The sequence below is a fragment of the Sciurus carolinensis genome, chromosome 11, assembly GCF_902686445.1.
Source record: "Sciurus carolinensis chromosome 11, mSciCar1.2, whole genome shotgun sequence".
Classification (NCBI taxonomy): Eukaryota; Metazoa; Chordata; class Mammalia; order Rodentia; family Sciuridae; genus Sciurus; species Sciurus carolinensis.
Genome location: NC_062223.1, coordinates 113,005,826 through 113,011,825, shown reverse-complemented (window position 1 = coordinate 113,011,825; position 6,000 = coordinate 113,005,826).

The following is a 6,000-nucleotide window of genomic DNA, read 5'->3' as shown; positions in this document are numbered from 1 at the left end:
TGAGGCCAACAATCTCAATCTTTGAGGTCTTTCTGTGAATCGTGGGATTAATGCCTGAAAAGGAAAGGCAGAAGCGGCTCCTTCAGCGCCAGGTGCACGTGGCGCCGCCCAGCTGTGCCTAGAGTGGGGCAGCACTGCCACCGTGTGGACCGAATGGTTCTGCCTGCGCAGCCGCAGTGGTGGGAAAGTCTAGGGTACTGTTAGCAGGCAGCTGTGCAGCAGTTAATGTTTATAGAGCACCTACTACATGTCATGTACTGGGCCAGGCTTTTCTATGGCTGCTACTGCTGCTGAGGCTGCTTCTCTGGATAGCGAATTAAGTAATGTCAACAGTTTCACCTCTAGATTCATCATTTACTGGGGGTTCATCATTTACTGGGGGTACTTACTCATCTAGGGGTGATGTATGCTACTCAGAAATTATTATAAAGACACATTAGCTTTGTGCAGTAGGGTTTTCTTTGCCTCCATTTGGGAGACTCCAGAGTTACTGTCCTGATATGTGCCTCATCTCAATTGCTGTGAAAGATTGTAGACAGTATATTTTTAATAAATACTTTTGCATCTTTTTATATCAACAGCTTGATGCTCTATCAAAAAACATATTGTAGAAATTTAGAAAATAAAGAAGAAAATCATCACGGTTGCTTTACCCCCACACCGCTATTAATATTTTGATGTATTTCCTTTTCGGACATTTCTATGCATATTTTGCAATGATATAATCATTGCAAAAACAGCTTATTGGTATAGCACAATATCATCATCATCATAATGACTACCGACATATTTTGTCCAGGCCCCTTTCCTAGGGACTTTAAGTGGATCTCATGGCGCCATATCACAGGGGAGGTGGTGTTTTTATCCTTCTTTTAACAGACAAGGAAGTGGAGGCTCAGCAGGGATGCCTGCAGGTCTTGCCTCTCAAAGTCTGTATCATGAAACTGCATTGTTCTTGATGCAGTTATTTAATATCTGCATGACAGTTCCTTTATTTGTGTATTCTATGTCGCCTACTTGTTACCATTTTAGATCTTCAGTTCGATTCAATATGTTTTGTTCCTGTAAATTTTGCTGCAACAAGCATCTTGAAGTATAACTTTTTATATATCTTGGATTATTAAGGTAGCTTTTCATGAGCGAGGTTCTCAATTCAGATTTTGATCTTTATGGATGTTAATATTTCCACATTGCTTCTCAGTGAGTTTGCAAAAATTTGCACAAATTTGCACGATAGCTGGTAGAGTGAATGAGTGCTGCCTCCAATATCTTCACCAGCACTGTTTTAACTTTTTTTTTTTCAAATGAAAAATGTGACAAATGGTCTGATAAATACACCTGTGATACATGTATGGTTTTGCAAGCCATTCACTATCAGAGAGGCAGAAACCCTGTCTAATTCTCATTTCCCTTTCTGGTGCATTCCAGCAGCTTCTAGAACCACAGTGAAGAATAGCCTGTTGTTTCATGTGGCTCTTCCTTCCTCCCAATTGCATCTCCTTTTGCAGAGTCCTAAAACACCTCTTCCACCCAGGATCCTTAAACTAGGGGTTCTTAACCTAGGGCTGGGGACCTTCCCAAGGCTCAATAGGTAGAAGTCACAGGGTCTGTGAACTTGACTGGGGAAAATTACAATTTTATTTTTACAAATAGCTCACTGAAATTTAGCACTCATTTCATTGTTCGTGCAGGCAACAACCCACCATAGCAGTGACAGTTGTGATGTCATTGCATATAACCTTTGACATCTAGATATACTATAGAACCTGTGTTTTGATTTGCTAATAAACACGTCACCATACCATGAAGTTCTTTTAAAAATATTTTGATAACTGTATATAAATATAATCATTTTCCTTTTTAACCTCATGTATTTTAGTTTTCCAAATAAATATACCAAATTTTTAAGTATTTTTCTGAGAAGAGGTCCAAAAAGTTCACTCACTCACTTCACTTCACTCACTATCAGTAAGTCATAGCAAAAATAGAGTTTAAATTTCTATTCTTCTCTTTACAGAAGAATAGACACTACCCTCTCTAGGCTGCTTCCTCTCCTCCTCCTCCTACTACTAGTACTGCTACTAGGGATTGAACTCAGGTATACTTTACCATCGAACTACATTCCTGTGTTAGTCAGCTTTATATCACTGTGACCACACTACCCTACAGTTACAAGGGTAGTGTAGGAGGAAACGTTTATTTAGGCTCACACTTTTAGAGATTCAGTTCATAGTTGGCTGATTCCATTGCTTTGGGTCCGAGGTGAGGCAGAACAGCATGGTCGAAGAAAAGGGCAAAAGAGCACTGCTCTGCTAGTGGCAGGGGCTGGCGGGAGGGCTGCAGGGAAGTGTCACCTTCCAAGGCAATCCCCCCCACCCCCACATCCTCCGGCCACACCCCACCTGCCTACAGTTACCACCCAGTCCATTCAAACTAGGATGGGCTTGATTAGGTTACAGCTCTAGTAATCGGATCATTTACCTCTGAATATTCCTGCATTAAAAGAAGCTTTTATGGTTTGGAGATACCAAACCATAATAATTCCTACTCCTTTTTATTATTTATTTTGAGAACACATCTTGCTAAACTGCCAAGATTGGCCTCATTTGCAATGCTCCAGCCTCAGTCTCCTGAGTCTCTGTGATTATAAGCATATGCCACCACGCTGAGCTTCAGCAATTCACTTGTAAAGAGCAAAGTATGGAAAGGCAAAATAGTAACTTTACGGTGACGATGCCTGGCAGATAGCACCTTTGCAAGTGACCAAGGTCAACATCACCAGGAATAAGCCATGTTTATATCATGTAACCCTGAACTGATGTTACAAGAAGGGCTTGTCACCTCTGGAGTATTCCTCAGAATCTGTAACTCTAGTCTGATTTTGAGGGAACATCAGACAAACCCAAATTGAGGGACACACTACAAAAATCTAGTCAGTATCTCCAAAAACTGTCAAGGTTAGGGAAAATGAGAAGGCGCTACAAATTGGAGAAGAACTGAGGAAACACGAGAATTAATACAACACAGTTCCCTTATTTCAATCTTGGCACAGATGGACACTGGGGAAAAGAAGTGATGAAATTTTCATAAGGTCTGTAGTTTAGTTGGAAGTGTTGTAGCAATGCAGTTTTTTAGTTTTGATCAACTTGCTCTGGTTACTTAAGATAGTACAGCAACTTAGGTGAAGGGTATGCAGGAACTCTATTCTAGCATTGAAACTTCTGTAAATAAAATATTTATTCCCAATTAAAAGTCTGAAAAAAACACCCCCAAACTTCCTGTTTTAAACCTGTCTCTTCTCCAAGTTTCTAGTCCATTCATCTGTTCAACCTTTCCACAAATATACTGAACAGCTACTTGGCAGCCTGGGGAAAGGACAAGGGTGTGAAGAGTCTTCAAGGAGCTTTCAATCTTCCAGGCAAACCTGCGGGAGCTGCTGTTATGATGTAATCCCACGAATGCTGCAGTGGAGATTTGCACAGTATGTGACACAAGCATAGGAAAGGGAAGAGAGGAGTGGCCTGGCACTGTGACAGAGTGGAGAGGAAAAAAGAGGGTTCTGGGAAAAGGAGTTCCCCATGAACCAAATCAAGGCACATTTTCATTGTCCCATCTCCTGACATCCACTCTAAAGAAGTCACATGGTCATGCTTTATCACATCCTTCTGTTTAATTCTCTGTGGAGCTGCTATGTTCTGAATTATTTATTTTGACATCACCACAAGAACATTAGCTCAGGAGAACATGGATCATGTCTGTTTTGGTGCCTCCTGTATCTCCAGCTCCTAAAACTATCTTAATTCAGACCGCTATGACCAAAACAAACAGACTGAGCGGCTTATAATATAAACAACAGAAATCTATTTCTCACAGTCCTGGAGGCTGGAAATCCATGATCAAAGCCCTGGTAGATGAGAACTTGCTTCTTGGTTCATAGATAGCTGACTTTCCACTGCATCCTCACATGCTAGATAGAGCATGGGAGGGAGCTCCCCAAGTCTTTTGTCATGAAAGCACTAAAAAAGGGTTCCACACTCATGAACAAACCACCTCCCAAAGACTGCCCCCTAACACATCACATCGGGAATTACGGTTCCAACATATAAATTTTGGGACAAAGATATTCAGTCTCCAGCAAATGAGGAGTGGTACCTGGTATTGAATGAATGCCACCTGTTACCTTGACATTGATAGTTTTTTAAATTTTTGGACCTGTTAATTAAGACATTCTATTTCCTTGTGCTAATTTCTTTTATTAAAGAGGATTTAATACTATTCTTTTGGTTTCAAGTAAAAAAAAAAAACACTCAAACTGGATCTTCAAATAGGGAAAGATTATTGGTTCATGGAATAAATACAGAGACTTTTCTGGCATGGCCAATCTATGGGCTCTAGGGAAAGATTTGTTTTGCTTCCCGTGTGTTGATTAAAACCCCAGACCACCTTTCTCCTTGAGATGGCAACTGGGAATTCGAGACTTGTTATGGGTTCCTTTTTTTATGATGGTAGTTTTGGTAAGTCCTAGCAGTGGAAAGAACATTCCCAAAGAAAAATCAAAGTGCTGTTAAAAGAAGAAAAAAAAAATGGATACCAGATGGGTAGGATATATGCTTCCACTTTAGATTTGCTATGGGGTTGAAGAAATGGCATTTTGAAGTGTCAGGTACTCAGTAACAAGAATTAATATCATCATGTAATTATTCCTACTTCAAGAAAGCATTTTATACACTGTAGGTACCCAATCAGTGCTAGGAACCATTACCTCCTTTGGAGTTCAGCAGCTGTAGACAGCTCAATTTAGGAGCAATTCAGGAGGAGGAGGCCAGCTATTTTCTCAAGCCCCATAGGAGGCCCTTGCTTTCCGCCTGGGTGACCAGGTTGGAAGAAAGACCAGATCTTTCGGTGATTCTCAGGATGGCCACTTGGTGGCAGCCTTAGCCTATTTTGTGCTCTTCCTGGCCAGTCCCCAGCCCAGGAGTCTTCTTGGAGTTCCCTCCTCCTTACACCTCTTGTCAGTGGGAGATTCCACTTGATCCTGGGTGTGGGGGCGCCTCACACACAGGTAGATGTGTACAAAGGACTTGAGTGGTGTTTCAGGGTTACAGGGAGGTTTTGGCAAGTCTGTGGCATTACTACCAGGAGTTCACAGGACTGGCAAGAGGCTGGGTGTATATTTGGTGAACAGTCTGGGCGAGAGGCTCCATTGGACATTTGCCATGTTCTGGCTGCACAGGACTTGTGGAACGTCCCTGCTCTTTTGTGCAGTTGATTGTAGCTGGACGATCAATTTTTTGACCTAGAGGTGGAATTGCTTGGGGGGAGAGGGGGCAGTTTTGCATGCAGTACTGGTATGGGCATTGCTTCCAGAAGCGTGGCATGAGCCCTGTTTTCCAGGGTTGCCACAATTCTGTGACCACCCAGTATCTTGTTAAGAAACTCCTTGTTTGTTTTAATCAACCAGAATCCACTTTGGTTGCTTGCAGCTCAGAATTATGGCTAATATAAGTACTAATGCTGATGGGTCTCTTGTCAAGTACTGGACTTTTTTCTAATCTAAAGCAATTCTATGAGGTAGAATTTATAAGTGAGGCAAACATATCAGTGGGGTGCCTTGTCCCTGGTCACACAGCATGGAAAAGTAGTAAAGTCAAGATTCACATGCAAGGTGTGTTGCTCTCTGGAGCTCATGATCATTCAAACATGCTAGACTCTGAGTTCCATCAGGGCAGGGACATGGTTTATAACTTTCATCATTGTACTCCCATTATCCCACACAGTGCCAACAGATAGCAGGTGCTCAATAAATACTTAACTTTCAATGAATTAATGAGTAAATGAAAACACCACACTGTTTTCTTGCAATGTGTTGGGATTGGGACTTCTTTGAGGCAAGACTTGAGTAAAATGGCAGATGGGGGTTTAATGTGGAAAGTTTCACCTTTCTCTATAGAGTGCCCCTCCTCCTCAGCATCCCATTTGCAGCTTGCTCCAACCCCTCTG